Below are 24582 nucleotides of genomic sequence, written 5' to 3'. Positions count from 1 at the left end.
CGAGAGAGAGAGAGAGAGAGAGAGAGAGAGAAGACAGGAGAAAGAGAGAGAGAGACAGAGAGAGAGAAGAGAGAGAGAGAGAGAAAGAGAGAGAGAGAGACAGAAGAGAGCGAGAGAGAGAGAGAGAGAGAGAGAGAGAGAGAGAGAGAGAGAGAGAGAAAGACAGAAGAGAGCGAGAGAGCGAGAGAGAGAGAGAGAGAGAGAGAGAGAGAGAAAGACAGAAGAGAGAGAGAGAGAGAGAGAGAGAGAGAGAGAGAGAGAGAGAGAGAGAGAGAAAGAAACAGAAGAGAGCGAGAGAGAGAGAGAGAGAGAGAGAGAGAGAGAGAGAGAGAGACAGGAGAAAGAGAGAGAGAGAGAAAGACAGAAGAGAGCGAGAGAGAGAGAGAGAGAGAGAGAGAGAGAGACAGGAGAAAGAGAGAGAGAGAGAAAGACAGAAGGGAGAGAGAGAGAGAGAGAGAGACAGGAGAAAAGAGAGAGAGAGAAAGACAGAAGAGAGAGAGAGAGAGAGAGACAGGAGAAAGAGAGAGAGAGAGAAAGACAGAAGAGAGAGAGAGAGAGAAAGACAGAAGAGAGAGAGAGAGAGAAAGACAGAAGAGAGAGAGAGAGGGAGAAGAAAGACAGGAGAGAGAGAGAGAGCGAGAGAGAGAGAATGAAAGAGTGTTTCTATGTGAGTGAGAGGTATAGTACATGCTTAAGTAGTTTCATAGCTGCAACACATAGTCAAAGCAAGAATAGCACATCACATTTCAGCCACATTCACACAAGATCCAAATAATCATAGCACATTATCATTTCACATACAGTACATTGGTCACGCTACAACTGTGACATTAGCTGTCACGGCTGCTCTTTCAATGTTCACAACATGCCATGCCAACTTTGTCCTTAAACGACAGAAGCCAAGCCCTTCTGAAGTTACTCAACAGACATGCTGGTGTGGGTGGGTGGGTGTAAATATGTATGAAGGGGTGTGAATGTGCTCTGGGTCTTGTCAACACTGGAGGAGGGGCAGACCGAAGGGGAGGGCATATCATGTTTCATAGGCCTTGTGAAACAGCCCGTCTTGATTGACAGCTCAGCCCAACACTCAAGAGGAAGGGGCTGGAGGTCAAGGACCCGCTGTGTCTCCTTTATTCCCTGGGTTACATGTGTTCCAGATCTGCATTGTTTGCTGTTTGGGGTTTTAGGCTGGGTTTCTGTATAAGCACTGTGTGACATCTGCTGATCTAAAAAGGGCTTTATAAATACATTTCATTTGATTGACACCGATCAGAGATCACAGAGAGTGACGCAGATGAAGCCCGTTGAGATTGTTGGGACTGAGCCATCATCTATATGCTTTCTTATCATTACAGCACGTTGAGTTTCAAACCGACACAGGGCTGATGAACCCCTTTTCAATGAAATGGTAATGGTCTACTGATTAAAACAAGTTGCATGGATTTCATTTGTTAATTCATGAATCATAATGCCGTGACATGACATGATGATAGAATACAACACACTTGACAGATGCTAGAAGCGTATACTGTGGGAAACACACACACACACACACACACACACACACACACACACACACACACCCCACACACACACACACCCCCCACACACACACACACACACACACACACCCCACACACACACACCCCACACACACACCCCCCACACACACACACACCACACACACACACATCACTGTATTCATTAGTGGAGAACCCTGCCTGAAACAGAGCAATCAATCAATTAGCCATTCTACTGTTACCAGCTGCATTAAAATCAGTTAAATGTAACTAAATGTAATTGAAAATGTAATCCATGTAATCCCCACCCCTCCCTTGCTGCGCTACGATGTAAGGATTCCAGACATGTGCTTTGTCAGGGTTCACTGTGACATAGGGTTCAGCCAAGGAGTTGATAGACAGTCAGATGAGCGAATGAAATGGTAGGAGGGACATCCCATCTTCAAGTGGTTTCAGATTTCACATCCTGTGTCACACAGGCTCACAGATCGATCCATAAGCAGAAATATTGGTGGGAACCGGTACCAGAACCACGCAGGTCCCTTAAACAGGGGACATTACATCTAAGAGTTTGATTAATTAAGAGTCGTAGTGCCCTTACTCCATTTCTGCTCTCACACAACACTAAACCACCAGAAGCTCTCTTCTCTTCCAAGATCACAGGCATGGAACATGTATTATAGATGAATGTCAAATAGACAGGGAGTATTATTCCCAAAGTCTCAGCGGGTGGATGGGGAGGGAAGCCAGCCAAGGCATCAACAATAAGCCATTTTGGGCACAGGTCGGAGTTGGTGAGCTGCTCTTTCTGTCTTCTCAGCCAAGCTCTTTAACAGTGTGATACATTTCTGTGGCACCCCCCCCTCCCTGAACAGCTTGCAAAATTCAGAGCAATGCAATGTGAGTGAGGAAGAAAGTAGGGAGAAGTGGCTGAGCACATGTGAGCGTTAGTGTGAGAGACACAAGGGCTTTTGTCAGCCAGGAGAAATGGGATTACCAGCCAACAGTATGGTCCCACTGGAGAGAGAGAGAGGAGCTCCAGAGAGAGAGAGAGAGCTGCTGTGTGTTTGTCTGAGTGAAAGAGAGTGAAGTGAGTGAGAGAGTGAAGAGTGTGAGCAAGACTCCCTATGCATAAAATATAGGTCAGAGATTACCTATAAGAGAGAGAGAGATTGTTCAGCATGATACAATATCATGCCAAGCAGTAGTCATATGCTTAATTATCCGGAGTGCAATTATAGTACTTAGCTTTAAAGTGGGGTAGGGGGAAGGGAGAGAGATGGGGGTGAGATGTAGCAGGAGAGGAAGTGAAGGAGAGGGATAAAGAAAAACAGGGAGATAGGGAATGGGGAAGAAAGTGAACACTGAGCGATTGAGAGAAAGGGAGGTGGTGTGAGGACTCCCAGTAGAAGGGATAGAACCAGAGAACCAGAGGGGAGAAATTGAAAATGTCTGGAGATTTCACTCAACCCTGGCGCTCCCTAATATGATTCCACATGAGCTGACGTGTGCAGAGATGAGGAGGAGAAGAAGTGACTGGACTCCTGAAAAGCAGCAGACTCACTCACCCTCCACTGCTGACTAACACGTCTCGATCACTGAAAACAGACTAACACCTCCAGATCACTGACAACAGACTAACACCTCCAGATCACTGACAACAGACTAACACCTCCAGATCACTGACAACAGACTGACACCTCCAGATTACTGAAAACAGACTAACACGTCCAGATCACTGACAACAGAGTGACACCTCCAGATCACTGACAACAGACTAACACCTCCAGATCACTGACAACAGACTAACACCTCCAGATCACTGACAACAGACTGACACCTCCAGATTACTGAAAACAGACTAACACGTCCAGATCACTGACAACAGAGTGACACCTCCAGATCACTGACAACAGACTAACACCTCCAGATCACTGACAACAGACTAACACATCCAGATCACTGAAAACAGACTAACACCTCCAGATTACTGACAACAGACTAACACATCCAGATCACTGAAAACAGAATAAATCATCAAATCAAATCAAATTTTATTTGTCACATACACATGGTTAGCAGATGTTAATGCGAGTGTAGCGAAATGCTTGTGCTTCTAGTTCCGACAATGCAGTAATAACCAACCAGTAATCTAACTAACAATTCCAAAACTACTGTCTTATACACAGTGTAAGGGGATAAAGAATATGTACATAAGGATATATGAATGAGTGATGGTACAGAGCAGCATAGGCAAGATACAGTAGATGGTATCGAGTACAGTATATACATATGAGATGAGTATGTAAACAAAGTGGCATAGTTAAAGTGGCTAGTGATACATGTATTACATAAGGATGCAGTCGATGATATAGAGTACAGTATGTACGTATGCATATGAGATGAATAATGTAGGGTAAGTAACATTATATAAGGTAGCATTGTTTAAAGTGGCTAGTGATATATTTACAACATTTCCCATCAATTCCCACTATTAAAGTGGCTGGAGTTGAGTCAGTGTCAGTGTCAGTGTGTTGGCAGCAGCCACTCAATGTTAGTGGTGGCTGTTTAACAGTCTGATGGCCTTGAGATAGAAGCTGTTTTTCCGTCTCTCGGTCCCAGCTTTGATGCACCTGTACTGACCTCGCCTTCTGGATGATAGCGGGGTGAACAGGCAGTGGCTCGGGTGGTTGATGTCCTTGATGATCTTTATGGCCTTCCTGTAACATCGGGTGGTGTAGGTGTCCTGGAGGGCAGGTAGTTTGCCCCGGTGATGCGTTGTGCAGACCTCACTACCCTCTGGAGAGCCTTACGGTTGTGGGCGGAGCAGTTGCCGTACCAGGCGGTGATACAGCCCGCCAGGATGCTCTCGATTGTGCATCTGTAGAAGTTTGTGAGTGCTTTTGGTGACAAGCCGACTTCAGCCTCCTGAGGTTGAAGAGGCGCTGCTGCGCCTTCTTCACGATGCTGTCTGTGTGAGTGGACCAATTCAGTTTGTCTGTGATGTGTATGCCGAGGAACTTAAAACTTGCTACCCTCTCCACTACTGTTCCATCGATGTGGATAGGGGGGTGTTCCCTCTGCTGTTTCCTGAAGTCCACAATCATCTCCTTAGTTTTGTTGACGTTGAGTGTGAGGTTATTTTCCTGACACCACACTCCGAGGGCCCTCACCTCCTCCCTGTAGGCCGTCTCGTCGTTGTCGGTAATCAAGCCTACCACTGTTCTGTCGTCCGCAAACTTGATGATTGAGTTGGAGGCGTGCATGGCCACGCAGTCGTGGGTGAACAGGGAGTACAGGAGAGGGCTCAGAACACACCCTTGTGGGGCCCCAGTGTTGAGGATCAGCGGGGTGGAGATGTTGTTTCCTACCCTCACCACCTGGGGGCGGCCCGTACAGGAAGTCCAGTACCCAGTTGCACAGGGCGGGGTCGAGACCCAGGGTCTCGAGCTTGATGACGAGCTTGGAGGGTACTATGGTGTTGAATGCCGAGCTGTAGTCGATGAACAGCATTCTCACATAGGTATTCCTCTTGTCCAGATGGGTTAGGGCAGTGTGCTGTGTGGTTGAGATTGCATCGTCTGTGGACCTATTTGGGCGGTAAACAAATTGGAGTGGGTCTAGGGTGTCAGGTAGGGTGGAGGTGATATGGTCCTTGACTAGTCTCTCAAAGCACTTCATGATGACAGAAGTGAGTGCTACGGGGCGGTAGTCGTTTAGCTCAGTTACCTTAGCTTTCTTGGGAACAGGAACAATGGTGGCCCTCTTGAAGCATGTGGGAACAGCAGACTGGTATAGGGATTGATTGAATATGTCCGTAAACACACCGGCCAGCTGGTCAGCGCATGCTCTGAGGGCGCGGCTGGGGATGCCGTCTGGGCCTGCAGCCTTGCGAGGGTTAGCACGTTTAAATGTCTTACTCACCTCGGCTGCAGTGAAGGAGAGTCCGCATGTTTTCGTTGCAGGCCGTGTCAGTGGCACTGTATTGTCCTCAAAGCGGGCAAAAAAGTTATTTAGTCTGCCTGGGAGCAAGACATCCTGGTCCGTGACTGGGCTGGATTTCTTCTTGTAGTCCGTGATTGACTGTAGACCCTGCCACATGCCTCTTGTGTCTGAGCCGTTGAATTGAGATTCTACTTTGTCTTTGTACTGACGCTTAGCTTGTTTGATAGCCTTGCGGAGGGAATAGCTGCACTGTTTGTATTCGGTCATGTTACCAGTCACCTTGCCCTGATTAAAAGCAGTGGTTCGCGCTTTCAGTTTCACGCGAATGCTGCCATCAATCCACGGTTTCTGGTTAGGGAATGTTTTAATCATTGCTATGGGAACGACATCTTCATAAATAACACCTCCAACACCTCCAGATCACTGACAACAGACTAACACGTCCAGATCACTGACAACAGACTAACACGTCCAGATCACTGACAACAGACTAACACGTCCAGATCACTGACAACAGACTAACACGTCCAGATCACTGACAACAGACTAACACCTCCAGATTACTGACAACAGGCTAACACGTCCAGATCACTGACAACAGACGAACACCTCCAGATCGCTGACAACAGGGGCGACAGCAAAATGCATGTCTCATCCAATACAGTCTCGAGTCAATTTGTGAGTTTAATAAAGGTCTCTCTCTCTCTGAGTTGAGGGTGGCCTATTTTCAATGTCATTATTCAGGTTAATTCAATCTCCACACAAATATGTGTGTGTGAACGTGGGAGAGAATGTGCATGCACCCTTTGCCATCCTTTCTCCTAGATAGCAGAGTGTCACATGGGCCTCAAGTTAATCTAATCAGCCAATAGGAGCACAGATGGGGCCGGGCACCCGATAGAAATGAGAATGACTGCATCTTGGTTTGCAGAGCTGGGAGACATGAAGCGCTCATCATTACTACTGAGCTACAGCTCAGCTGCCGGTGGTAGCTAGCTTTCCACCAAAGCTATTCTTCATGGTGCACAGCAATACATTTCTCTCTGTCTCATCAGAGCATTACACACAGCAATACATTTCTCTCTGTCTCATCAGAGCATTACACACAGCATACATGCTCTTTCAACAATCCATCTTGGGTAGGTATCAGCTCCAAGGCATACGGCATTTGAAGCAGCCCTTTGAAATAAACTGCTATTTTCTTGAGACTTTCTGAGAACTGGTTTTCTTAGAACTTTCCAATGAAATTCTCGCCTGAAAAAGGTCTTCAAACTCCAGCAGCCAATGTAATGTAAGGGATATAGGACCCAAAGTTGACATAATCAATCTGGGACAGACACATTACAAGGCCAGTTAGATGAGTCTTCTTTAAAATCCTGTGAGGAAAACATTTGACCTTTACCCAGCACCGGTCAAACCTGACCATCCACGACCAACTGAGCCGTAACTGATCCCAAATGGAGACATTTTCCTCTAAAACCCCACTGTGAAAGGTGTAATAGAGAGGTCACAGAGCCCGATCATGGAGCTGATGACAGCTACCAACCAACCGGCTGACATTCTCAACAATGATATACTAGGGAAGACAGTTACTCCATTCCAAATGTGTGTGTGTGTGTGTGTGTGTGTGTGTGTGTGTGTGTGTGTGTGTGTGTGTGTGTGTGTGTGTGTGTGTTGTGATAAGTATGTGATTTCCATTATTATAACAAATGTAATTGCATTGTCATAGTTTTGGCACATGGAACAAACAACGTTCCTTTATTCTGTGTAGAGCAGACACGTTCTGCCTAGGCACCAGGTAAGCACTAGACAACTTCCACATAGTCTAGAGGTCTTATTAACCAACTCTGGGACAACAGGAGAAAGCATGTCTCACACATTCAGTCTGAAACCACAGCCCCCAGCTGAGGAAAGAACAAAGAGAGAGAGAGAGAGAGAGAGAGAGAGAGAGAGAGAGAGAGAGTGTGTGAGTGAGTTAGTGAATGAGTGAGTGTGTGTGTTTCACTTTAATATGATTATGACCCATTAATAACAGGGCAATGGAAATAACAGGGAAAACATTACGTATAATAGCAAATCTGGAGACCTGAAAAGGGAATTGAGTTGTAATCCTATGTATCTTTCATAAGCCGGGGCAAACTTCCAGATTTTGACAGGGAGGCATTCAACAACTGAGCCTTGTGTTATTTATAATAAATGATAGAATCATATTTATAGCTGCTCTCTCTCTCCCCCCCTCTCCCTTCTTTATTCTTGGGTTATTCAAAGTGCTTGCATAATAAATGGCGGAGTCTTGATCTTTTAAAAAATTCAAATGGCCGATGTAAGATGCATTTCACAACCTCCGAAAACCACATGCGATTTGAAACAAGGCCTGCCAACGGAGAGACCGATGCCTTCACATCAAAGCAGCGAGAACAATCAGGGTGGGCCTCTCTGCCTTTTGCTCATTACCCATGATCAGAAAGCAACACGGACAGGATAGAGCTCTTGAAAGGGAGAAACGGGTCTAGTGAGAAAATGAATTATAATAGATTCTACATTAAACATATTCACATTTGAGAGTGTTGTGTTGTTCTCTTTAGACTAAGAATATAATATCTAGATTACATTACAATCAAGCCACATGTATCGAGACATGAGTAGAGGATGGTTGGAACTCACCAGGGATGCTGGGAAATGGCACCATTTTGTAAGTTCAATAGAGTTATCTGGCTAAAATGGTTATGTTATATTTCACAGATCAATAGGATTGGAATGAGCTAATTTGTCTCTTCCGTTGGTCTTGCCATTGTTCAACCCGATGTTTTCACAATCCAAGGAGGTGATTGTAATGGAAGTGCCTTTAAACACACAACACTACTGCCACCCACAAATGTATTTGATGCAATTTCTCGTGTCTGTTTGCCACATTAAATCAAATCAAGACGTAGAGAGGTGAAGTTGACTATAGAGACAGCAAAGACGCAAGCAAAAGAACATTTCCCCCTCACTAGGGCCTCACGAACGGTTTCCATGGATATACCCTCACCTGCTCTGTTTATTAAAACAAATGATTCTGATTGAAACCGTTGTTACCACACCTGCCATATCTCCTCTAGTAACAAACAGCAATTACCTCCAGAGGCTAGAATCGTTTACAAAACCTGTCAATAGGGAATGGGGAAACTGAATGCATTTATCCGAAATGTGTCTTCCGCATTTAACCCAACCCCTCTACAATATGTTATGGTTAGAGATAACTGTTATTGGTTCCCTCCCTGATTACGAGACGACGGGTAGGCTACATTGGATTATATGGAGCAGATCCCAGGTGGTACCAGGTGTTAGCCTTATCAGGCTTGTCACCAAAGATTACTTTCCCGTTTCCTCATATTCGGGATGAGCACATATGTTTGGCCAAGCAGGGAGTGGAGATGGTGTACAATACGCAATGTGTCATAACAGGATATCTGTTTATTTGAAGTTTTGCAGGATGAAATCTCTTGTTTTCAAGAGTGTAAATAAAACATGTTAATCGAAAATCAACAAGAATAATATAGTGATGGGTTCTGACCTATAAACGTCAAACATCCTTAATCATGTCGCAGAGGGAGAGAGAGGAAAGCAGGACGTGTAAATACTGCCAGAACATGTTATTGTTCGACGTCAGGGACCCTATGGGTGAGGAGTGAGGAATGTGGGGCTGAGGTCAGGTCAGATGACGTGAGAAAGAACAGTTATCACTAAAGTTCTGGATAGCAACAGAGGTGTGTTGGCTGTTCAGATGTGTGAGGGGCTCAATATAGGAGAAAGGGTTAAATACCCGTGCTTGTTTGAATATGTTCCTTGTCTTATGCAGCTGAATGACCCAGCAGGGTCTGGGCTTGGTTTAAGCTTTAATAAGCGTCCGTGAGTTTTTTACTCTATTTATTTACAACCTAACAATGGTAACTACTATCTTATAATTATATTAATAATAATAAAAATGACATAATAATAATACAAAAAGAAAATGTACATTAACAGTATAAAAAACTACTAATAGTCCTACAACTAATACAAACTATTGCTGCAACTACTAATACAACTAATAGAACTACTGCTAGAACTACTAATACAACTAATATAACTACTGCTAGAACTACTAATACAACTAATATAATTACTGCTAGAACTACTAATACAACTAATATAACTACTGCTAGAACTACTAATACAACTAATATAACTACTGCTAGAACTACTAATACAACTAATATAATTACTGCTAGAACTACTAATACAACTAATATAACTACTGCTACAACTACTAATACAACTAATATAATTACTGCTAGAACTACTAATACAACTGATAAAAAATACTGCCACAACTACTAATACAACTAATATAACTACTGCTAGAACTACTAATACAACTAATATAATTACTGCTAGAACTACTAATACAACTAATATAACTACTGCTACAACTACTAATACAACTAATATAATTACTGCTAGAACTACTAATACAACTGATAAAAAATACTGCCACAACTACTAATACAACTAATAAAATCAACTGTTACAACTACTAATATAACTAATACAAAATACAGCTACAACTACTAATGCAACTAATAAAGACTACTACTACAACCATTCAAGTTGGAAGTACAGAATCGTCTAGAATGTCATTGTATGCTGTAGTGTTAAGATTTCTCTTCACTGGAACTAAGGGGCCCGAACCACGGAAAACAGCCCCAGACCATTATTCCTACTCCACCAAACTTTACTTCTGGCAATATGCAATGGGGCAGGTAGCGCTCTCCTGGCGTTCACCAAACCCAGATTCGTCCGTCGGACTGCCAGATGGTGAAGCATGATTCATCGTTTCCACTGCCCCAGAGTCCAATGAAGGTGAGATTTACACCATTCCAGCTTATGCTTGGATTTGCGCATGGTGATCTTAGGCTTGTGTGCGGCTGCTCGGCCATGGAAACAATGACATTCCTTCCAGAGGCAGTTTGGAACTCGGTAGTGAGGACAGGGGTCCTGTTCTATGAGCGTGTGTGGCCTACCACTTCACGGCTGAGCTGTTAGAGCTCTTAGATTTTTTTCACTTCACAATAACAACACTTACAGTTGACTGGGGCATCTCCTAGCAGGGCAGAAATTTGAGGAACTGACTCGATGGAAAGTTGGCATCCTATGACGGTGCCACGTTGAAAGTCACTGAGCAGTCTTCCATCAAGGCATTTGCATTTGGAGTCACACATGTTGTCCTCTGTCCGCTGCTCTGGCTGTGTGCTGCTGTTGTGGGTGTCTGGAGTGATCAGTGGTGACCCGTCATTCAGATTAGCATGAATGAATACGTGTCACATATCAGTTTGCAAACATGCAGGTATTTCAGGCTAGCTCAGTGCTATCTGTGGTGGTAGGGCAGTCAATGGAAAATACAGAGTGTAGGGGTTGGTAATGTTCTCTAGTTTCACCGTAATTGGCTCTGTGTTCTGTCACTCATGAGTACACTACGCCACCAAAAACTCTACAGGGAAAGCTCAAAAATTCAAGCCTCTTGGGTGCTGCCATAGATTTACATTAGAAGTGCCCATCCAAGAAGGCTCATGGTCATTGGCCACAGATAAAATGACGTCAAACTGGGAAAATACGTTTTGAACGGTCATCCAACTGGGAATTCCAAGTCGGGGAACTCGGGCCTCTTTCTAGAGCTCCGACCTGAAGAACACTGACGTCATGATTCAACCTTGTTTTTTTACGAGTTCCCAGTTGTATTGAAAGCACCATAAATCCAGAAAATGCCAGACTTCAATGACAAAGTTTCATGACAAAATTTGCCCACCAGAAGGACCGAGAAGGACCACCCACAAGAAGGACCACCCACAAGAAGGACCACCCACAAGAAGGACCACCCACAAGAAGGACCACCTTCCTGTTCAAGTGAGCACAGCACAACAAGGTGAGTCCAATAATGTCTTGTATGCTGCTGCATAAAGGATGTAATATGCCAGGGAGAAATGTATACTGTAGCTAAGAAAGTAATGTTAAGTGTATATTGTGTAGTAAGCTGTAAGTAGCCCATGTGCCTCACCCTAATAATTGGCTTCCCTTTCCCCCCCTCATAACTTAGCCTACTGTTCTGACTTGGTGGTGCACATGTAGCCTACAGCCTGTTTTAAAGAAATGCAATCATCGAATACTGTAAGAGCTTTCATTGTCTGCTTATATGACCCTTTTATTTATCCTACAGTTCTGACTTGATGTAGTGCCGAACAAATAGTTAAATTGACTACGTCCGTCTTAACGCGCTCATTAATGTCTTAATCAAAATTACAGATGGCCTCTTATCCGCTCATCGTTCCCTTATGCCATAGTTTGTACATCTCAGTTGTCAGTAGAAACCACATTATTTTAAGCAAGTCAGCCATAGCAGCTATGTTTTTCATTTAAGGCAGTAAATGAGGCTGAATGAATAACCAGGTGTAGCAGTGGTAAGGGTTCACTCCATGGTGCAGAAAAGAAAGCTCTGCTGTTGGGACAGCTCTATGTTGGCCCTAACAGTTTGTGGGCCCTGCTCACCATTATAGTGCAATTCATTTATTGTTTATTTTTGTGTAGTGGCTTTGCTGGCATGCATACACATGTTTTTTTTTTTTTTTGGGGGGGGGTTATCCCCAAGAGCTACATGCTAAAAATGCTCTCCATGGGGCAGGGGTTGAGTATATGTGTTAGTGCTGGGGATGTTGGGTGTGTGGTTGGCAATGCAGGGTGTGTCAGTGGTATGTATGATGTTTGTATGATTGTTAGTGTCAGGAATGGTGTGTGTTTTGGAGAGGTTGTTGGTTTGTGTGCCAGTAGTGTGTGTGTGTGTGTGTGGATGTCTGTCTTCAGGGTGGAGAGGACGATGGTCCTCATCTCCTCCAGCTGTCTCTCCAGGGACTGGCTGTAGTGCTCTCTCCTGAAGAATTCCTCCTTCATGCGGTTCATCTCCATCCGCAGATCCTGGTTTGCCTCTTTAACCTGCCTTACAGCACAGCACGACTGTTGTATCTGTGCTGTTAGCTGGATGCAGGTCAGTGGGTCAGGTTTGGTCTGTTTGCTGGAGACGCTGCAGAAGGCCTTTTCATTAAAGACGGTGTAGTCTCCCTGTTTTATCTGTTCCTATGTCCATACTGGTGTAGCACTGAGAAATAACAAAGTATGGGCATGCATTCTAAGTGATACACTGCTGTGGATTTCTGAATGATTGTGGACTACAGGCGGGCCGAACAGGCCACCATTAAAATCGACGGGGCTGTACTGGAGCGGGTCGAGAGTTTCAAGTTCCTTGGTGTCCACGTCACCAACAAACTATCATGGTCCAAACATACCAAGACAGTCGTGAAGAGGGCACGACAAAACCTTTTCCCCCCAGGAGACTGAAAAGATTTGGCATGGGTCCTCAGATCTTCTAAATGTTCTGCAGCTGCACCATCGAAAGCATCACCGCCTGGTATGGCAACTGCTCAGCATCTAACCACAAGGCGCTACAGCGGGTAGTGCGAATGGCCCAGTACATCACTGGGGCCAAGCTCCCTGCCATCCAGGACCTATATAATAGGCGGTGTCAGAGACTCCAGTCACCCAAGTTATAGACTGTTTTCTCTGCTACCACACGGCAAGCGGTGCCGGAGCGCCAAGTCTAGGACCAAAAGGCTCCTCAACAGCTTCTACCCCCAATGCCATAAGACTGCTGAACAATTCATAAAATCACCACCGGACAATTTACATTGACCCCCCCTCCCTTTTGTACACTGCTGCTACTCCCTGTTTGTTTGTTACCTATACATGGTCACTTCGCCCCCACCTACATGTATAGATTACCTCAACTAGCCTGTACCCCGCACACTGACTCGGTCCTTCTCCTTCTTCTTGAACTGCACTGTTGGTCAAGGGCTTGTAAAGTAAGCATTTCACTCTAAAGTCTATACTTGTTGTATTCGGCGCATGTGACAAATAAAGTTTGATTTGATTTGATTTAGAGTATATGTTTTATTTTCTAGTCAATTATTCAGCACCTGGGATTGAGAGAATCATTGCTGAGTGGCAAAGTTCAATAAAACGAGTGGTAATGAAAACAGTAGACCTGAAACCAATAACAACAATATCCATACACCTGCAAGAATCCCCTTCCCAGACTGAACGGTTGGATGGATTAATAAAAACACAGCCCTCAGGGTCGAAACACTGCACATGGAACCGCCGGAACATTCAACACTGTGTGGTTACCTTTCTTACTGTAATGAAAATATAAACCTTGGACCAAAGGGATGGTGATGGTCACTGCATTGTCTCTGATTTCCTCCTCTCCCATTGGTGAACGGACTTTGGCCTTGCTACCCCACAGCACAGCATCAGCGATATATCTAATGAATGGCAGTCTGTATGACAACATGGGAATTAGCCCAGACTGGTGACCAATAGTAGCCGACTGAATGGTCAATTGATCCTAAATAGAGAGATGGACAGAAGCATGTGCACGCGCTCGTGTGCATGCGCACACGCACACTGATCCACATCAATTATTGGCCATTCCATTATGCCACAGCATGGAGACGCACTGAGCCCGTTACGCCCATCTGGGCGTTTATCTAGCATCCTATTGGATGTCGTCTTAAGCATCTCAGCAAACGGGGTGTGTAATAGGGCAGTGTGTTGGAGTGTGTTATAGTGGAGTGTGTTGGAGTATGTAATATGGCAGTGTGTTGGAGTGTGTTATAGGGGAGGTTTTTGGTCGGTAGACTGGACTGGCATTATCATGTCCACTGCACTGTATACTGAGAGATTCCGTGGAATTTAATTGTGTAGACTAGATGGAATTAAGTCAATCAAGGGAATGAGGATACAAGGGAGGATTGGGCTGACTCCCCACACATCTGATGACTTATTATCATCCTCCAATTAGTCAAATGTTATTCCATAACATTCTGACATTAAAAACATTCTACTGCAATAGATAACCATTAAGTTTCTGTGTCTGTGTGTGTGTGTAAGTTTGTCTCTGTCTCAGTGTGTGTGTCAGTGTGTATGTGGTCCTAGGCAGGGTGTCATGTCTGCTTGTGATTCCTGACACGCACCCGCCGCGATGCCTTAAGTGTGGCTGAGAGATTCTTATCCCTAGAGCTACCTCTTCTCTTCATCCCTTCTTCTCTTTCCCTCTCTCACCTCTTTAGTTCTCATCACACTCTCCTCCTTTAGGGGAGAGAAGGAGAGAGGGAGATGAAGAGAGCAAAAGAGAGAGAGAGAGCCTGATAAAGAATGGATAGGATATACAGTATATCAGCAGGATAGGCCCCTTTATGCCTTAGGAATGGTAAAATGAGAAATGGCAACCCACTGCCTGTACAATGGGCCAGTAAACTGGTCCCTAACAGGTCCTACTGGCCCAAAGCCAGATCCTCTGATCTTCTGATCCTACATCAGACTTGAATTTTTCAACGGTTGTCGAAGCCCAGAGAATAAAACAGAGAGTCGGCAATTTACGGCCTGATATTTCTGTTGTTAATCACTACCAAAGAGCTTGTTTCATGTCCAAATAGATGGATATTAGCAATGTAATGACCAGAAGCTAAGTTCACCATGGCGGCTTCGCCTTTGCTTTGTCTTTCTTTTTTAACCTGTCTAGGTCAGCACGTTCCCTCTGTTAGCCTATAGGTTTAGCAGTTCATTTAATCTGAGCTGACTTTCTTCCCCTTTAGGGACTCTTGCCTGATTTATGAGTGGAAGGTAATAGTCTATCCGCTTCCTTAATGTGTTCCGCTGTTAGACGGGTCATGGATTTAGCCTTGTGCCTTTGTCCCTATAGCAATAACCTGATGTTATTATGGAGTCGGACAAAATGTCATTTTCACCTTGATAAAATGTCGACATATAGCTAGCTACATTAGATCCTGTTCTGCGCTAGCATATGGTGATATTATATTGGAAGTTATCCCCCACAAGAAAATGTATGTACTAAACCTGCTGATTTCCAAAGGATTAATCCAAATTTGAAAACTATAAAATGTGGGAGATTTCAAATGCTTGCGGATACCTGGCTAGAGTAAACATGTAGGATTTAGCTGTGGGAGTCTGTCAGTTCCATATGCTTGACAGCATTATGTTCACTGTTACAGAGTGAGAACTATAGCCGTGAGTGGAGGTAGAGCCTCGCGTGTCTTTCTGACTATGGTATATGTACAATATCAATGCATTAATATACAGTACAGCATAGATGTGATGTATCTAACCAGTGGCGCGGCTAAAAGCATTGTTGGAGGGAGGAAGTAAACGTGGGATAGCAGGAAGCCTATATGGCTGTAATAAGAAGTGGCATTTTGACTCTGTGATGTTCCTCTCTCCTGTGTTTGACTCACGCACTTCGTGCAGTCAGGCAGCAGGAGAATCTAGGTCGCTTTAAAATACTATTTGTTTCAAATGCTTCGTTTCTCCCTCTGAAGATCTGATGTGCGACTTGAAAAAGTTAGAACTCGTCGGGAACTTCTCAACCTACATTCTTTCAGATCATTTTTTTGGAGGGTGCTTTCAAATCTCAACTATTTGATTATTAATTGAATCGTCTATGGTAACGGGCATCTGCTGCTGTAAGGTCAATTTGAGGGGTTTTCTAGACAAAGTCCATGATTCTGCATACCAGCAGAGAACATAAGCAACTCATTACCGACGAACAGAAATAGTCCCAAATTTAAAACAACCTGCTAACAAGTCATTACAAAACATGAAACAAACAACCCAGTCATAAACTCAACATGAAACCGTACGGACTACACAGCTTAGCGACACAGGAACACAGCAGGAGAGGAGGATGAGAGACAAAGCTGAGGCAGTGCCACTGCAGACTAATGATCTGCTCAGGGATTTTCATCTGCAGCTTCAACAGGCTCTGGGAGAGAGAGAGAGAGAGAGAGAGAGAGAAGAGGAGGAGATGACAGGAGGAGGGGGAGGAGGGGACCTCCCATGGGACCAACCACCTCCAACCCTCCTCTCTTTCTAACCCCCTTTGTTTGTTGCTCACTCATTCCCACTCGAGCACTGCGGTATGAGGAGAGAAGGGATAGAATATCCCCCTCTCTTGTAGAGGAGGGAGGGTTATTGAGAGTTCCATATAGAAAAGCTCTGGGATAATTTCATTTTGGAAATTCATAAGGTTGTGAGAGAAAGGTAGAGAGATAGTGACAGGTGTATACAGAAAGTGATTTCAGAAAGTATTCATGCCCCTTGACCACATGTTGTTGCTCTACAGCCTGAATTCAAAATGTATTCAATATTTTAAAAATTCTCACCCATCTACACACAATACCCCATAGCGACAAAGTGAGAACATGTTTTTAGAAGTGTTTGCAAATGTAATGAAATAATATAGAAATATCTCATTTCTAAACAGTACCAGTCAAAACTTTGGACACACCTACTCATCCAGGGTTTTTCTTTATTTGTACTATAAGACATCAAAACTATGAAATAACATATGGAATCAACTAGCAACCAAAAAAGTGTTTAACAAACCAACCATAGATTTGAGATTTGTGATTCTTCAAAGTAGCCACTCTTTCCACACTCTTGGCATTCTCTCAACAAGCTTCATGAGGTACTGTAGTCACCTGGAAGGCATTTCATTTAACAGGTTTTCCTTGTTAAAAGTTAATTGTGGAATTTCTGTCCTTTTTAATGCGTTCGAGCCAGTCAGTTGTGAGTTGACAAGGTATACAGAAGATAGCTCTATTTGGTAAAAGTCCATATTATGGCAAGAACAGCTCAAATAAGCAAAGAGAAACGACAGTTCATCATTACTTTAAGACATGAAGGTCAGTCAATGCCTTAATGACAGCTTTGCAAACTCTTGGCATTGTCTCATCTAGCTTCACCTGGAATGCTTTTCCAACAGTCTTGAAGGAGTTCTCACATATGCTGAGCACTTGTTGGCTGCCTTTCCTTCACTCTGCGGTCCAACTCATCCCAACACCATCTCAATTGGGTTGAGGTCAGGTCTTCTGATGCACTACTCCATCACTCTCCTTCTTGATCAAATAGCCCTTACACAGCCTGGAGGTGTGTTGGGTCATTGTTTTTTATTTCTCTATTTGGTTAGGTCAGGGTGTGATTTGGGGTGGGCATTCTATGTTGTGTATTTCTATGTTGGCCTGATATGGTTCCCAATCAGAGATAGCTGTTTATCGTTGTCTCTGATTGGGGATCATATTTAGGCAGCCCTTTTTCCCACTTTCTGGTGTGGGATCTTGTCTACATTTAGTTGCCTGAGTGCACAGCAGTAGCTTAATGTTTCGTTTGGTTGTTTGTTGTTTTTGTTCAGTGAGTTTCGGTTTATTAAAATTATGTGGAACTCTACTCACGCTGCGTCTTGGTATCATTACTATGAACGTGACACTGTATGTGTTGGGTACAAAGAATAAGTAGTCATTGAGTACTTTGACTCAAGACATTTCAGCTTTTCATTTTTGTATTAATTAGCACAAATGTCTACATTTCATAATCTCACTTTAACATTATGGGGCATTGTGTGTGGGCCAGTGACAATTGAATCCATTGTAAATTCAGGCTATAACACAACAACATGTGGAAAAAGTCAAGTGTGTAGCACCTGTATATGCAGATGCCATGCTTAAGAAGAGGTGTGTATCCGTGCCAATGAGTGCGCATGTGTGTATGCAAGTGTGTGTATGCAAGTATGTGTACAGTATGTGTGTGTGTGTGTGTGCCATCCCCTGTGATTTTCATGAAGGATGGGTCTCAGAGTTGTGTGAAAGTATGGACAGATCTGACCACATTAAAACACACACAGGAAGCTATTAGGTCTCCAGAGATCCTCAGGGATATTTCTGCTAAGTAAATCACATACTGTACGGTATAGTACGGTACATCCGTTAGCAAAAGGCCAAGGGGGATCTTACGTGATAATAATGTTCTATGTGTTTTATTAACAAGGCCATTAACGTCAGACCCAGAATGAAAGTATTTTAGAAAGAAGGCAATAGTTGTGTAAAATCAACATTGATACTCAATAAATACGTAGAAAAGGCTTCTATGCCTCAATCAAATTTGCGTACATAATTATAAACAAAGTGTAGGGTCAAAACTCATACACAGATTGCATCATAAAAACTCCTGTTTGACGAGTTTATGAAAAGTAATTAATGCAGAATGAAAACAAGGTCTCTCTCTCCTTCTCTCGCTCTCTCCCTCTTCTAAGTGAGTTCACAAATGATGATTATTTGGCAATTTTCTGTGTCAGTTCACCCCGTTCACCCGTTCACTGTGTCGGTTCACCCCGTTCACTGTGTCGGTTCACCCCGTTCTCTGTGTCGGTTCACCCCGTTCACTGTGTCGGTTCACCCCGTTCTCTGTGTCGGTTCACCCCGTTCACTGTGTCGGTTCACCGGTTCACCCCGGTCACTGTGTCGGTTCACCCGGTCACTGTGTCGGTTCACCCGGTCACTGTGTCGGTTCACCCCGGTCACTGTGTCGGTTCACCCCGGTCACTGTGTCGGTTCACCCCGGTCACTGTGTCGGTTCACCCCGGTCACTGTGTCGGTTGTCGTCACTGTGTCGGTTCACCCCATTCACTGTGTCGGTTCACCCCATTCACTGTGTCGGTTCACCCCGGTCACTGTGTCGGTTCGGTCACTGTGTCGGTTCACCCCATTCACTGTGTCGGTTCACCCCATTCACTGTGTCAGTTCACCCCGGTCACTGTGTCGGTTCACCCGGTCACTGTGTCGGTTCACCCCATTCACTGTGTCAGTTCACCCCATTCACTGTGTCAGTTCACCTCATTCACTGTGTCAGTTCACCCCATTCACTGTGTCGGTTCTCCGTTCACCAGTTCATTCACTGTGTCAGTTCACCCCATTCACTGTGTCAGTTCACCCCGGTCACCGGTCACTGTGTTCACTGTGTCGGTTCACCCCATTCACTGTGTCAGTTCACCCCATTCACTGTGTCGGTTCACCCCGGTCACTGTGTCACTGTGTCGGTTCACCCCATTCACCAGTTCACCCCATTCACTGTGTCGGTTCACCCATTCATTCACTGTGTCGGTTCACCCCATTCACTGTGTCGGTTCACCCCATTCACTGTGTCGGTTCACCCCATTCACTGTGTCAGTTCACCCCATTCACTGTGTCAGTTCACCCCCATTCACTGTGTCAGTTCACCCCATTCACTGTGTCAGTTCACCCCATTCACTGTGTCAGTTCACCCCATTCACTGTGTCAGTTCACCCCATTCACTGTGTCAGTTCACCCCATTCACTGTGTCAGTTCACCCCATTCACTGTGTCAGTTCACCCCATTCACTGTGTCAGTTCACCCCATTCACTGTGTCAGTTCACCCCATTCACTGTGTCGGTTCAGTTCACCCCATTCACTGTGTCAGTTCACCCCATTCACTGTGTCAGTTCACCCCATTCACTGTGTCAGTTCACCCCATTCACTGTGTCAGTTCACCCCATTCACTGTGTCAGTTCACCCCGTTCACTGTGTCAGTTCATTCACTGTGTCGGTTGTTCACTGTGTCGGTTCACCCCGTTCACTGTGTCGGTTTACTCCGTTCTCGGTCTGTGTCGGTTCACCCCGTTCACTGTGTCGGTTTACTCCGTTCACTGTGTCGGTCCGTTCACTGTGTCGGTTTACTCCGTTCTCTGTGTCGGTTCACCCGTTCTCTGTGTCGGTTCACCCCGGTCACTGTGTCGGTTCACCCCGTTCCCGTTCTCTGTGTCGGTTCACCGGTCACTGTGTCGGTTCACCCCGGTCACTGTGTCGGTTCACCCCGGTCACTGTGTCGGTTCACTGTCACTGTGTCGGTCACGGTTCACCCCATTCACTGTGTCAGTTCACCCCATTCACTGTGTCAGTTCACCCCATTCATTGTGTCAGTTTACTCCATTCACTGTGTCAGTTCACCCCATTCACTGTGTCACTGTCCAGTTCACTGTGTCGGTTCACCCCATTCACTGTGTCAGTTCACCCCATTCACTGTGTCAGTTCACCCCATTCACTGTGTCAGTTCACCTCATTCACTGTGTCAGTTCACCCCATTCACTGTGTCAGTTCACCCCATTCACTGTGTCAGTTCACCCCATTCACTGTGTCAGTTCACCCCATTCACTGTGTCAGTTCACCCCATTCACTGTGTCAGTTCACCCCATTCACTGTGTCAGTTCACCCCATTCACTGTGTCAGTTCACCCCATTCACTGTGTCACCCCAGTTCACCATTCACTGTGTCAGTTCACCCCATTCACTGTGTCAGTTCACCCCATTCACTGTGTCAGTTCACCCCATTCACTGTGTCAGTTCACCCCATTCACTGTGTCAGTTCACCCCATTCACTGTGTCAGTTCACCCCATTCACTGTGTCAGTTCACCCCATTCACTGTTCACCCCATTCACTGTGTCAGTTCACCCCATTCACTGTGTCAGTTCACCCCATTCCTGTGTCAGTTCACCCCACTGTGTCAGTTCACCCCATTCACTGTTTCAGTTCACCCCATTCACTGTGTCAGTTCACCCCATTCACTGTGTCAGTTCACCCCATTCACTGTGTCAGTTCACCCCATTCACTGTGTCAGTTCACCCCATTCACTGTGTCAGTTCACCCCATTCACTGTGTCAGTTCACCCCATTCACTGTTCACCCATTCACTGTTCAGTTCACCCCATTCACTGTGTCAGTTCACCCCATTCACTGTGTCAGTTCACCCCATTCACTGTGTCAGTTCACCCCATTCACTGTGTCAGTTCACCCCATTCACTGTGTCAGTTCATTCACCCATTCACTGTGTCAGTTCACCCCATTCACTGTGTCAGTTCACCCCATTCACTGTGTCAGTTCACCCCATTCACTGTTCACCCCAGTTCACCCCACTGTGTCAGTTCACCCCATTCACTGTGTCAGTTCACCCCATTCACTGTGTCAGTTCACCCCATTCACTGTGTCAGTTCACCCCATTCACTGTGTCAGTTCACCCCATTCACTGTGTCAGTTCACCCCATTCACTGTCAGTTCACCCCAGTTCACCCCAGTTCACCCCACTGTGTCGGTTCTCCCCATTCACTGTGTCAGTTCACCCCATTCACTGTGTCAGTTCACCCCATTCACTGTGTCAGTTCACCCCATTCACTGTGTCAGTTCACCCCATTCACTGTGTCAGTTCACCTCATTCACTGTGTCAGTTCACCCCATTCAGTTTTCCACACTACTTTACCATTACACAAAAAAAGTTTAATGTCAAAATAGTTTTTTAAGTCAACCCTTTGTCTTACCTTGAAAACTATTGAGAAACCCAATTACGGAAATGTCAAGGCGTATCTCTTACGCTTGTCAAGTACATCCCTGGCCCATTAATAATTTAACATGCAGCCCTTTATAACATGGCTCTTGCATTTGCAGAGGATGAGATTTCTTCAAAACAAGCACAACACCTCCCTTCTTTAAACACAAGAAGACAAGAGCAGTGTAGTGGAGGCAGAGCTGTGTAAGACAAACAAAGTCAATTGGGAAGCCAATCATGCAGCCAGATTTTTCCCGGTGCATCCAAGATAACAAGACTGTTAGAGGAATGGAGTGTAAAGACAAAAACAAACGCCTCACATATCTTGTCCAACTTGTTTAAGAAGAGGACTTTGTTTCTTAACCTTGGGTACCTGGCCTTGCCACACGGGGTACTTGGAAAACCCCATAAGTTCACAAGCCTAATGATCAGTTGCACATGAGCGGGGACAGGGTGTATAGTGACCAAAACAACTTGAGAACCACTGCTCTACGCTGTACCATCTGCCTCTGAGCCGGCCATTTTCCGGCCCAGTCTCTCCCATCTGCCCTCTCTATCTTCTGGCAGGAACAGTCCTGCTGAGCTGAGCGAGGAACAAACTGCGACTGGCAACGAGTCACTCTGAGAGACTCCAAGCCTCTGGAGGGTTGAAAGACCGTTTGTTCATCGGCTCCCGTGACTCCCCTCTCAAAACAGAAAAGCATCTGAGTCATGCAAATGTCGCTATGTGGAACTTCCTTTTGCTGAGTCTCTGATTCACGGGGGCACGCTTGCTTTTCTGTGAAGTCAAACTGCACTCCTCTCTCCGGATCAGAGTCACGCAAAGGGGATAGTAGAGCATTGGATGGAGAGCATAGTAAGCAAAAAGGACAGTAATGCAAAAGAAAAAGAGAGGACGTTGGTTCATAAGGGAGGTTGAGCTCAGAGGGGAATATGGCTTGAAAGGCGCAGCAGAGTGGATGGGAGGAAGGGGTGTACTTGAAATTATTACTAGCGTCATTTTTCATTTTGGGGGGTATCTGTATTTTACTTTACTATTCATATTTTTGTACTACTTTTACTTCCCTAGATTTTACTTCACTACATAATTATGTCGTTTTTACTCCATACATTTTCCCTGACACTCAAAAGTACTCGTTAGATTTTGAATGGCTAGCCGGATATGACATCTCTGGTCATCCCTATTGCCTCTGATCTGGCGGACTAAATGATGTTTGAGTGTTGGAGCCCCTGGCTATCGGTACATTTAAAGAGAAAAGAAAATGGTACTGCCTGGTTTGCTTCATATTAGGAATTTGAAAACGTGTATACTTTTACTTTTGAATACTTAAGTATATTTGAGCAATTACACTTAGTTTTGATACTTAAGTATATTTAAAACCAAATACTTTTAGACTTTTACTCAAGTAGTATTTTACTAGGTGAATTTCACTTTTACTTGAGTCATTTTCTATTAATTCTATTAAGGTATCTATACTTTTACTCAAGTATGAGAATTGAGTACATTTTCCACAACTGGATGACGGGAGGGAGGATGGAGGAATGGAGAATGAGATGAAGGTGAAGGAGACAGAGGTCTGAGGCACTGCATCTCAGTGATAGAGGCGTCACTACAGACACCCTGGTTTGATTCCAGGCTGTATCTCAACCAGCCGTGATTGGGAGTCCCATAGGGCGGCACACAATTGGCCCAGCGTTGTCCGGGTTTAGCTGTTGTAGGCCGTCATTGTAAATAAGAATCTGTTCTTAACTGACTTGCCTACTTCAAAAAAGGTTATAGAATTTATTTTTTATTTGAATAATTTTTACAACAAAAAAACGGTATTGATCCCAACAGCCCTGTTGATCAAAGATCAAAAACTGCAATTCTACAGTATATACCCCAACAATGAAAATAACATTTTTTTAACAAAAAAACAACTAATGGAATGAAAAGTAACTTCATCCCTAGGTCTGACGATATTGATAAATTATATAAATTGTGCTTGGTACTCCCAACCTTTTAGTTAATGATTCATAAAGGTGTTCTCAGTCTCCATACAGCATTAAAATTTATAATGTCTACTTTTTTAACCTTTAATCAGGCCAGAATTACCTTATTTAGCCTTTTACTTAATTTAAATCAAATCAAATATTAATTGGTCACATACACATGCTTAGCATATGTTATTGCGAGGGTAGCGAAATGCTTGTGCTTCTAGTTCCGACAGTGCAGCAACATCTAACAAGTAATCAAACAATTCCACAACAGCTACCTAATACACACAAATCTAAGTAAAGGAATGGAATAAGAATATATACATATATATATATGGATGAGCAATGAACGAGTGGAATAGGCAAGATGCAACAGATGGTATAAAATACAATATATACTGTTGAAGTCGGAAGTTTACATACACCTTCGCCAAGTAAATTTAACCTCAGTTTTTCACAATTTCGCCACAACTTTGGAAGTATACTTGGGGTCATTGTCCATTTGGAAGACCCATTTGCGACCAAGCTTTAACTTCCTGACTGATGTCTTGAGATGTTGCTTCAATATATCCACATAATTTCCCCACCTCATGATGCCATCTATTTTGTGAAGTGCACCAGTCCCTCCTGCAGCAAAGCACCCCCACAACATCAAGCTGCCACCCCTGTGCTTCACAGTTGGGATGGTTTTCTTCGGCTTGCAAGCCTCCCCATTTTTCCTCCAAACATAACAATGGTCATTATGCCCAAACAGTTCTATTTTTGTTTCATCAGACCAGAGAACATTTCTCCAAAAAGTACGATCTTTGTCCCCATGTGCAGTTGCAATC

The sequence above is a fragment of the Oncorhynchus tshawytscha genome, linkage group LG34, assembly GCF_018296145.1.
Source record: "Oncorhynchus tshawytscha isolate Ot180627B linkage group LG34, Otsh_v2.0, whole genome shotgun sequence".
NCBI classification, from domain to species: Eukaryota; Metazoa; Chordata; class Actinopteri; order Salmoniformes; family Salmonidae; genus Oncorhynchus; species Oncorhynchus tshawytscha.
The sequence above is the reverse complement of the archived record's forward strand: the minus strand, read 5'-3'. Positions refer to the sequence as shown.